At 38.4% G+C, this 12,763-nt stretch overlaps 1 protein-coding gene across 2 annotated transcripts in view; it reads left to right on the forward strand.

Moving 5' to 3' along the window:
* The window catches only part of SLC2A4 (solute carrier family 2 member 4), a 180,152-nt gene that overhangs the window by 867 nt on the left and 166,522 nt on the right, over positions 1-12,763 (forward strand). The gene's annotated exons all lie outside the window — the stretch shown is intronic.

Genomic DNA, 12,763 nt, shown 5'->3' on the forward strand with positions numbered 1-12,763 from the left:
ATCATACATACATGGTGGAGTGCTACATATCATACATACATGGTGGAGTGCTACATATCATACATACATGGTGGGGTGCTACATATCATACATACATGACGAGGGGCTACATATCATACATACATGGTGGAGTGCTACATATCATACATACATGACGAGGGGCTACATATCATACATACATGGTGGGGTGCTGCATATCATACATACATGGTGGGGTGCTACATATCATACATACATGACGAGGGGCTACATATCATACATACATGGTGGGGTGCTACATGTCATACATACATGACGAGGGGCTATATATCATACATACATGGTGGGGTGCTACATGTCATACATACATGACGAGGGGCTACATATCATACATACATGACAAGGGGCTACATATCATACATACATGGTGGGGTGCTACATATCATACATACATGGTGGGGTGCTACATATCATACATACATGGTGGGGTGCTGCATATCATACATACATGGTGGGGTGCTACATATCATACATACATGACGAGGGGCTACATATCATACATGGTGGGGTGCTACATGTCATACATACATGACGAGGGGCTATATATCATACATACATGGTGGGGTGCTACATGTCATACATACATGACGAGGGGCTATATATCATACATACATGACAAGGGGCTACATATCATACATACATGACAAGGGGCTACATATCATACATACATGGTGGGGTGCTACATATCATACATACATGACAAGGGGCTACATATCATACATACATGGTGGGGTGCTACATATCATACATACATGACGAGGGGCTACATATCATACATACATGAAAGGGGCTACATATCATACATACATGACGAGGGGCTACATATCATACATACATGGTGGGGTGCTACATATCATACATACATGACGAGGGGCTATATATCATACATACATGACGAGGGGCTACATATCATACATACATGACGAGGGGCTACATATCATACATACATGATGGGGTGCTACATATCATACATACATGACGAGGGGCTACATATCATACATACATGATGGGGTGCTACATATCATACATACATGGTGGGGTGCTGCATATCATACATACATGACGAGGGGCTACATGTCATACATACATGACGGGATGCTACATGTCATACATGCATGACGAGGTGCAGTGTACAGGACATGTAGTGCAGTAGTATAATGGAGTACATGTTATATACACATGGTGGGGTGTACAGGACATGTAGTGCAGTAGTATAATGGGGTACATGTTATATATATACATGGTGGGGTGTACAGGACATGTAGTGCAGTAGTATAATGGGGTACATGTTATATATACATGGTGGGTGTACAGGACATGTAGTACAGTAGTATAATGGGGTACATGTTATATATATATACATGGTGGGGTGTACAGGACATGTAGTACAGTAGTATAATGGGGTACATGTTATATATATACATGGTGGGTGTACAGGACATGTAGTGCAGTAGTATAATGGGGTACATATATATATACATGGTGGGGTGTACAGGACATGTAGTGCAGTAGTATAATGGGGTACATATATATATATACATGGTGGGTGTACAGGACATGTAGTGCAGTAGTATAATGGGGTACATGTTATATATACATGGTGGGGTGTACAGGACATGTAGTACAGTAGTATAATGGGGTACATGTTATATATATATACATGGTGGGGTGTACAGGACATGTAGTACAGTAGTATAATGGGGTACATGTTATATATATACATGGTGGGTGTACAGGACATGTAGTGCAGTAGTATAATGGGGTACATATATATATACATGGTGGGGTGTACAGGACATGTAGTGCAGTAGTATAATGGGGTACATATATATATATACATGGTGGGTGTACAGGACATGTAGTGCAGTAGTATAATGGGGTACATGTTATATATACATGGTGGGGTGTACAGGACATGTAGTACAGTAGTATAATGGGGTACATGGTATATATATATACATGGTGGGGTGTACAGGACATGTAGTACAGTAGTATAATGGGGTACATGTTATATATACACATGGTGGGGTGTACAGGACATGTAGTACAGTAGTATAATGGGGTACATGTTATATATATAAATGGTGGGTGTACAGGACATGTAGTACAGTAGTATAATGGGGTACATGTTATATATATACATGGTGGGGTGTACAGGACATGTAGTACAGTAGTATAATGGGGTACATGTTATATATACATGGTGGGGTGTACAGGACATGTAGTACAGTAGTATAATGGGGTACATGTTATATATATATACATGGTGGGTGTACAGGACATGTAGTACAGTAGTATAATGGGGTACATGTTATATATATATACATAGTGGGTGTACAGGACATGTAGTGCAGTAGTATAATGGGGTACATGTTATATATACATGGTGGGGTGTACAGGACATGTAGTACAGTAGTATAATGGGGTACATGTTATATATATATACATGGTGGGTGTACAGGACATGTAGTGCAGTAGTATAATGGGGTACATGTTATATATACATGGTGGGGTGTACAGGACATGTAGTGCAGTAGTATAATGGGGTACATGTTATATATACATGGTGGGTGTACAGGACATGTAGTGCAGTAGTATAATGGGGTACATGTTATATATATACATGGTGGGGTGTACAGGACATGTAGTGCAGTAGTATAATGGGGTACATGTTATATATACATGGTGGGTGTACAGGACATGTAGTACAGTAGTATAATGGGGTACATGTTATATATATATACATGGTGGGGTGTACAGGACATGTAGTACAGTAGTATAATGGGGTACATATATATATATACATGGTGGGTGTACAGGACATGTAGTGCAGTAGTATAATGGGGTACATGTTATATATATATACATGGTGGGTGTACAGGACATGTAGTACAGTAGTATAATGGGGTACATGTTATATATATATACATGGTGGGGTGTACAGGACATGTAGTGCAGTAGTATAATGGGGTACATGTTATATATATATACATGGTGGGGTGTACAGGACATGTAGTACAGTAGTATAATGGGGTACATGTTATATATATATACATGGTGGGTGTACAGGACATGTAGTGCAGTAGTATAATGGGGTACATGTTATATATACATGGTGGGTGTACAGGACATGTAGTGCAGTAGTATAATGGGGTACATGTTATATATATACATGGTGGGGTGTACAGGACATGTAGTGCAGTAGTATAATGGGGTACATGTTATATATATACATGGTGGGGTGTACAGGACATGTAGTACAGTAGTATAATGGGGTACATGTTATATATACATGGTGGGTGTACAGGACATGTAGTACAGTAGTATAATGGGGTACATGTTATATATACATGGTGGGGTGTACAGGACATGTAGTGCAGTAGTATAATGGGGTACATGTTATATATATATACATGGTGGGGTGTACAGGACATGTAGTACAGTAGTATAATGGGGTACATGTTATATATATATACATGGTGGGTGTACAGGACATGTAGTACAGTAGTATAATGGGGTACATGTTATATATACATGGTGGGGTGTACAGGACATGTAGTACAGTAGTATAATGGGGTACATGTTATATATATACATGGTGGGTGTACAGGACATGTAGTGCAGTAGTATAATGGGGTACATGTTATATATATATATATACATGGTGGGGTGTACAGGACATGTAGTACAGTAGTATAATGGGGTACATGTTAAATATATACATGGTGGGTGTACAGGACATGTAGTGCAGTAGTATAATGGGGTACATGTTATATATACATGGTGGGGTGTACAGGACATGTAGTACAGTAGTATAATGGGGTACATGTTATATATATACATGGTGGGGTGTACAGGACATGTAGTGCTGTAGTATAATGGGGTACATGTTATATATATACATGGTGGGGTGTACAGGACATGTAGTGCAGTAGTATAATGGGGTACATGTTATATATACATGGTGGGGTGTACAGGACATGTAGTGCAGTAGTATAATGGGGTACATGTTATATATATATACATGGTGGGTGTACAGGACATGTAGTGCAGTAGTATAATGGGGTACATGTTATATATATACATGGTGGGGTGTACAGGACATGTAGTGCAGTAGTATAATGGGGTACATGTTATATATATACATGGTGGGTGTACAGGACATGTAGTACAGTAGTATAATGGGGTACATGTTATATATATACATGGTGGGGTGTACAGGACATGTAGTACAGTAGTATAATGGGGTACATGTTATATATACATGGTGGGTGTACAGGACATGTAGTACAGTAGTATAATGGGGTACATGTTATATATATACATGGTGGGGTGTACAGGACATGTAGTACAGTAGTATAATGGGGTACATGTTATATATACATGGTGGGTGTACAGGACATGTAGTGCAGTAGTATAATGGGGTACATATATATATATATACATGGTGGGGTGTACAGGACATGTAGTGCAGTAGTATAATGGGGTACATGTTATATATATACATGGTGGGTGTACAGGACATGTAGTACAGTAGTATAATGGGGTACATGTTATATATATATATACATGGTGGGTGTACAGGACATGTAGTGCAGTAGTATAATGGGGTACATGTTATATATATACATGGTGGGGTGTACAGGACATGTAGTACAGTAGTATAATGGGGTACATGTTATATATATACATGGTGGGTGTACAGGACATGTAGTGCAGTAGTATAATGGGGTACATGTTATATATATACATGGTGGGGTGTACAGGACATGTAGTACAGTAGTATAATGGGGTACATGTTATATATACATGGTGGGGTGTACAGGACATGTAGTACAGTAGTATAATGGGGTACATGTTATATATATACATGGTGGGGTGTACAGGACATGTAGTGCAGTAGTATAATGGGGTACATGTTATATATATATATACATGGTGGGTGTACAGGACATGTAGTACAGTAGTATAATGGGGTACATATAATATATATATATACATGGTGGGTGTACAGGACATGTAGTGCAGTAGTATAATGGGGTACATGTTATATATATACATGGTGGGGTGTACAGGACATGTAGTACAGTAGTATAATGGGGTACATGTTATATATATACATGGTGGGGTGTACAGGACATGTAGTACAGTAGTATAATGGGGTACATGTTATATATATATACATGGTGGGGTGTACAGGACATGTAGTACAGTAGTATAATGGGGTACATGTTATATATATATATACATGGTGGGTGTACAGGACATGTAGTGCAGTAGTATAATGGGGTACATGTTATATATATACATGGTGGGTGTACAGGACATGTAGTACAGTAGTATAATGGGGTACATATATATATATATATACATGGTGGGTGTACAGGACATGTAGTACAGTAGTATAATGGGGTACATGTTATATATATATACATGGTGGGGTGTACAGGACATGTAGTACAGTAGTATAATGGGGTACATTTTATATATATACATGGTGGGGTGTACAGGACATGTAGTGCAGTAGTATAATGGGGTACATGTTATATATATACATGGTGGGGTGTACAGGACATGTAGTACAGTAGTATAATGGGGTACATGTTATATATACATGGTGGGGTGTACAGGACATGTAGTACAGTAGTATAATGGGGTACATGTTATATATATACATGGTGGGTGTACAGGACATGTAGTACAGTAGTATAATGGGGTACATGTTATATATACATGGTGGGGTGTACAGGACATGTAGTACAGTAGTATAATGGGGTACATGTTATATATATACATGGTGGGGTGTACAGGACATGTAGTGCAGTAGTATAATGGGGTACATGTTATATATATACATGGTGGGTGTACAGGACATGTAGTGCAGTAGTATAATGGGGTACATGTTATATATACATGGTGGGTGTACAGGACATGTAGTACAGTAGTATAATGGGGTACATGTTATATATATACATGGTGGGTGTACAGGACATGTAGTGCAGTAGTATAATGGGGTACATGGTATATATATACATGGTGGGTGTACAGGACATGTAGTGCAGTAGTATAATGGGGTACATGTTATATATATACATGGTGGGTGTACAGGACATGTAGTGCAGTAGTATAATGGGGTACATGGTATATATATACATGGTGGGTGTACAGGACATGTAGTGCAGTAGTATAATGGGGTACATGTTATATATATACATGGTGGGGTGTACAGGACATGTAGTGCAGTAGTATAATGGGGTACATGTTATATATACATGGTGGGGTGTACAGGACATGTAGTACAGTAGTATAATGGGGTACATGTTATATATATACATGGTGGGTGTACAGGACATGTAGTACAGTAGTATAATGGGGTACATGTTATATATATACATGGTGGGTGTACAGGACATGTAGTACAGTAGTATAATGGGGTACATGTTATATATATATGCATGGTGGGGTGTACAGGACATGTAGTGCAGTAGTATAATGGGGTACATGTTATATATATACATGGTGGGGTGTACAGGACATGTAGTACAGTAGTATAATGGGGTACATGTTATATATATACATGGTGGGGTGTACAGGACATGTAGTGCAGTAGTATAATGGGGTACATGTTATATATATACATGGTGGGGTGTACAGGACATGTAGTGCAGTAGTATAATGGGGTACATGTTATATATACATGGTGGGTGTACAGGACATGTAGTACAGTAGTATAATGGGGTACATGTTATATATATACATGGTGGGGTGTACAGGACATGTAGTACAGTAGTATAATGGGGTACATGTTATATATATATACATGGTGGGTGTACAGGACATGTAGTACAGTAGTATAAATGGGGTACATGTTATATATGCATGGTGGGGTGTACAGGACATGTAGTGCAGTAGTATAATGGGGTACATGTTATATATATACATGGTGGGTTGTACAGGACATGTAGTACAGTAGTATAATGGGGTACATGTTATATATATATACATGGTGGTGTACAGGACATGTAGTACAGTAGTATAATGGGGTACATGTTATATATGCATGGTGGGTGTACAGGACATGTAGTGCAGTAGTATAATGGGGTACATGTTATATATACATGGTGGGTGTACAGGACATGTAGTGCAGTAGTATAATGGGGTACATGTTATATATACATGGTGGGTGTACAGGACATGTAGTGCAGTAGTATAATGGGGTACATGTTATATATACATGGTGGGGTGTACAGGACATGTAGTGCAGTAGTATAATGGGGTACATGTTATATATATACATGGTGGGTGTACAGGACATGTAGTACAGTAGTATAATGGGGTACATGTTATATATATATACATGGTGGGGTGTACAGGACATGTAGTACAGTAGTATAATGGGGTACATGTTATTATATACATGGTGGGTGTACAGGACATGTAGTGCAGTAGTATAATGGGGTACATGTTATATATACATGGTGGGTGTACAGGACATGTAGTGCAGTAGTATAATGGGGTACATGTTATATATATATACATGGTGGGTGTACAGGACATGTAGTACAGTAGTATAATGGGGTACATGTTATATATGCATGGTGGGGTGTACAGGACATGTAGTACAGTAGTATAATGGGGTACATGTTATATATGCATGGTGGGGTGTACAGGACATGTAGTGCAGTAGTATAATGGGGTACATATATATATACATGGTGGGTGTACAGGACATGTAGTGCAGTAGTATAATGGGGTACATGTTATATATACATGGTGGGTGTACAGGACATGTAGTGCAGTAGTATAATGGGGTACATGTTATATATACATGGTGGGGTGTACAGGACATGTAGTGCAGTAGTATAATGGGGTACATGTATATATATATACATGGCTGGGTGTACAGGACATGTAGTACAGTAGTATAATGGGGTACATGTTATATATGCATGGTGGGGTGTACAGGACATGTAGTACAGTAGTATAATGGGTACATGTTATATATGCATGGTGGGGTGTACAGGACATGTAGTGCAGTAGTATAATGGGGTACATTATATATATACATGGTGGGGTGTACAGGACATGTAGTGCAGTAGTATAATGGGGTACATGTTATATATACATGGTGGGTGTACAGGACATGTAGTGCAGTAGTATAATGGGGTACATGTTATATATATACATGGTGGGTGTACAGGACATGTAGTACAGTAGTATAATGGGGTACATGTTATTATATACATGGTGGGTGTACAGGACATGTAGTACAGTAGTATAATGGGGTACATGTATATATATACATGGTGGGGTGTACAGGACATGTAGTGCAGTAGTATAATGGGGTACATGTTATATATATACATGGTGGGTGTACAGGACATGTAGTGCAGTAGTATAATGGGGTACATGTTATATATACATGGTGGTGTACAGGACATGTAGTGCAGTAGTATAATGGGGTACATGTTATATATACATGGTGGGTGTACAGGACATGTAGTGCAGTAGTATAATGGGTACATGTTATATATATACATGGTGGGGTGTACAGGACATGTAGTGCAGTAGTATAATGGGGTACATGTTATATATACATGGTGGGGTGTACAGGACATGTAGTGCAGTAGTATAATGGGGTACATGTTATATATACATGGTGGGTGTACAGGACATGTAGTGCAGTAGTATAATGGGGTACATGTTATATATATATACATGGTGGGGTGTACAGGACATGTAGTACAGTAGTATAATGGGGTACATGTTATATATATATACATGGTGGGTGTACAGGACATGTAGTGCAGTAGTATAATGGGGTACATGTTATATTATATACATGGTGGGGTGTACAGGACATGTAGTACAGTAGTATAATGGGGTACATGTTATATATATATACATGGTGGGTGTACAGGACATGTAGTACAGTAGTATAATGGGGTACATGTTATATATATACATGGTGGGGTGTACAGGACATGTAGTGCAGTAGTATAATGGGGTACATGTTATATATACATGGTGGGTGTACAGGACATGTAGTACAGTAGTATAATTGGGTACATGTTATATATACATGGTGGGTGTACAGGACATGTAGTACAGTAGTATAATGGGGTACATATATATATATATACATGGTGGGGTGTACAGGACATGTAGTGCAGTAGTATAATGGGGTACATATATATATATATACATGGTGGGTGTACAGGACATGTAGTGCAGTAGTATAATGGGGTTACATGTTATATATATACATGGTGGGTGTACAGGACATGTAGTGCAGTAGTATAATGGGGTACATGTTATATATACATGGTGGGTGTACAGGACATGTAGTGCAGTAGTATAATGGGGTACATGTTATATATATATACATGGTGGGGTGTACAGGACATGTAGTACAGTAGTATAATGGGGTACATATATATATATATATACATGGTGGGTGTACAGGACATGTAGTGCAGTAGTATAATGGGGTACATGTTATATATATACATGTGGTGTACAGGACATGTAGTACAGTAGTATAATGGGTACATGTTATATATATATACATGGTGGGTGTACAGGACATGTAGTACAGTAGTATAATGGGTACATGTTTATATATATACATGGTGGGTGTACAGGACATGTAGTGCAGTAGTATAATGGGGTACATATTATATATATACATGGTGGGGTGTACAGGACATGTAGTGCAGTAGTATAATGGGTACATGTTATATATACATGGTGGCGTGTACAGGACATGTAGTGCAGTAGTATAATGGGGTACATGTTATATATACATGGTGGGGTGTACAGGACATGTAGTACAGTAGTATAATGGGGTACATGTTATATATATATACATGGTGGGGTGTACAGGACATGTAGTGCAGTAGTATAATGGGGTACATGTTATATATATACATGGTGGGTGTACAGGACATGTAGTACAGTAGTATAATGGGGTACATGTTATATATATACATGGTGGGGTGTACAGGACATGTAGTGCAGTAGTATAATGGGGTACATGTTATATATACATGGTGGGGTGTACAGGACATGTAGTGCAGTAGTATAATGGGGTACATGTTATATATATATACATGGTGGGGTGTACAGGACATGTAGTACAGTAGTATAATGGGGTACATGTTATATATACATGGTGGGTGTACAGGACATGTAGTGCAGTAGTATAATGGGGTACATGTTATATATATTATATACATGGTGGGGTGTACAGGACATGTAGTACAGTAGTATAATGGGTACATGTTATTATATATACATGGTGGGGTGTACAGGACATGTAGTACAGTAGTATAATGGGGTACATGTTATATATATACATGGTGGGGTGTACAGGACATGTAGTGCAGTAGTATAATGGGGTACATGTTATATATATACATGGTGGGGTGTACAGGACATGTAGTACAGTAGTATAATGGGGTACATGTTATATATACATGGTGGGTGTACAGGACATGTAGTGCAGTAGTATAATGGGGTACATGTATATATATATACATGGTGGGTGTACAGGACATGTAGTGCAGTAGTATAATGGGGTACATCTTATATATATACATGGTGGGGTGTACAGGACATGTAGTACAGTAGTATAATGGGGTACATGTTATATATACATGGTGGGTGTACAGGACATGTAGTGCAGTAGTATAATGGGGTACATGTTATATATACATGGTGGGTGTACAGGACATGTAGTACAGTAGTATAATGGGGTACATGTTATATATATTATACATGGTGGGTGTACAGGACATGTAGGCAGTAGTATAATGGGGTACATGTTATATATATACATGGTGGGTGTACAGGACATGTAGTGCAGTAGTATAATGGGGTACATGTTATATATATACATGGTGGGTGTACAGGACATGTAGTACAGTAGTATAATGGGGTACATGTTATATATATACATGGTGGGGTGTACAGGACATGTAGTACAGTAGTATAATGGGGTACATGTTATATATACATGGTGGGGTGTACAGGACATGTAGTGCAGTAGTATAATGGGGTACATATTATATATATACATGGTGGGGTGTACAGGACATGTAGTGCAGTAGTATAATGGGGTACATGTTATATATATACATGGTGGCGTGTACAGGACATGTAGTGCAGTAGTATAATGGGGTACATGTTATATATACATGGTGGGTGTACAGGACATGTAGTACAGTAGTATAATGGGGTACATGTTATATATATATACATGGTGGGGTGTACAGGACATGTAGTACAGTAGTATAATGGGTACATGTTATATATATACATGGTGGGTGTACAGGACATGTAGTACAGTAGTATAATGGGGTACATGTTATATATACATGGTGGGGTGTACAGGACATGTAGTGCAGTAGTATAATGGGGTACATGTTATATATACATGGTGGGGTGTACAGGACATGTAGTGCAGTAGTATAATGGGGTACATGTTATAATATACATGGTGGGTGTACAGGACATGTAGTACAGTAGTATAATGGGGTACATGTTATATATATACATGGTGGGTGTACAGGACATGTAGTGCAGTAGTATAATGGGGTACATGTTATATATATAACATGGTGGGTGTACAGGACATGTAGTGCAGTAGTATAATGGGGGGTACATGTTATATATCATGGTGGGGTGTACAGGACATGTAGTGCAGTAGTATAATGGGGTACATGTTATATATATATACATGGTGGGGTGTACAGGACATGTAGTACAGTAGTATAATGGGGTACATGTTATAGTATATACATGGTGGGGTGTACAGGACATGTAGTACAGTAGTATAATGGGGTACATATATATATATGTACATGGTGGGGTGTACAGGACATGTAGTGCAGTAGTATAATGGGGTACATGTTATATATATATACATGGTGGGGTGTACAGGACATGTAGTACAGTAGTATAATGGGGTACATGTATATATATTACAGTGGTGGGGTGTACAGACATGTAGTGCAGTAGTATAATGGTGGTACATGTTATATATACATGGTGGGGTGTACAGGACATGTAGTACAGTAGTATAATGGGGTACATGTTATATATAAACATGGTGGGGTGTACAGGACATGTAGTACAGTAGTATAATGGGGTACATGGTATATATATACATGGTGGGGTGTACAGGACATGTAGTGCAGTAGTATAATGGGGTACATGTTATATATACATGGTGGGGTGTACAGGACATGTAGTACAGTAGTATAATGGGGTACATGTTATATATACATGGTGGGGTGTACAGGACATGTAGTACAGTAGTATAATGGGGTACATGTTATATATATACATGGTGGTGTACAGGACATGTAGTGCAGTAGTATAATGGGTACATGTTATATATATACATGGTGGGGTGTACAGGACATGTAGTGCAGTAGTATAATGGGGTACATGTTATATATATATACATGGTGGGGTGTACAGGACATGTAGTACAGTAGTATAATGGGGTACATGTTATATATAATACATGGTGGGTGTACAGGACATGTAGTGCAGTAGTATAATGGGTACATGTTATATATATATACATGGTGGGGTGTACAGGACATGTAGTACAGTAGTATAATGGGGTACATGTTTATATAATACATGGTGGGTGTACAGGACATGTAGTACTAGTAGTATAATGGGGTACATACATATATATATACATGGTGGA

This window comes from Eleutherodactylus coqui, chromosome 2 (genome assembly GCF_035609145.1).
Source record: "Eleutherodactylus coqui strain aEleCoq1 chromosome 2, aEleCoq1.hap1, whole genome shotgun sequence".
NCBI lineage: Eukaryota > Metazoa > Chordata > Amphibia > Anura > Eleutherodactylidae > Eleutherodactylus > Eleutherodactylus coqui.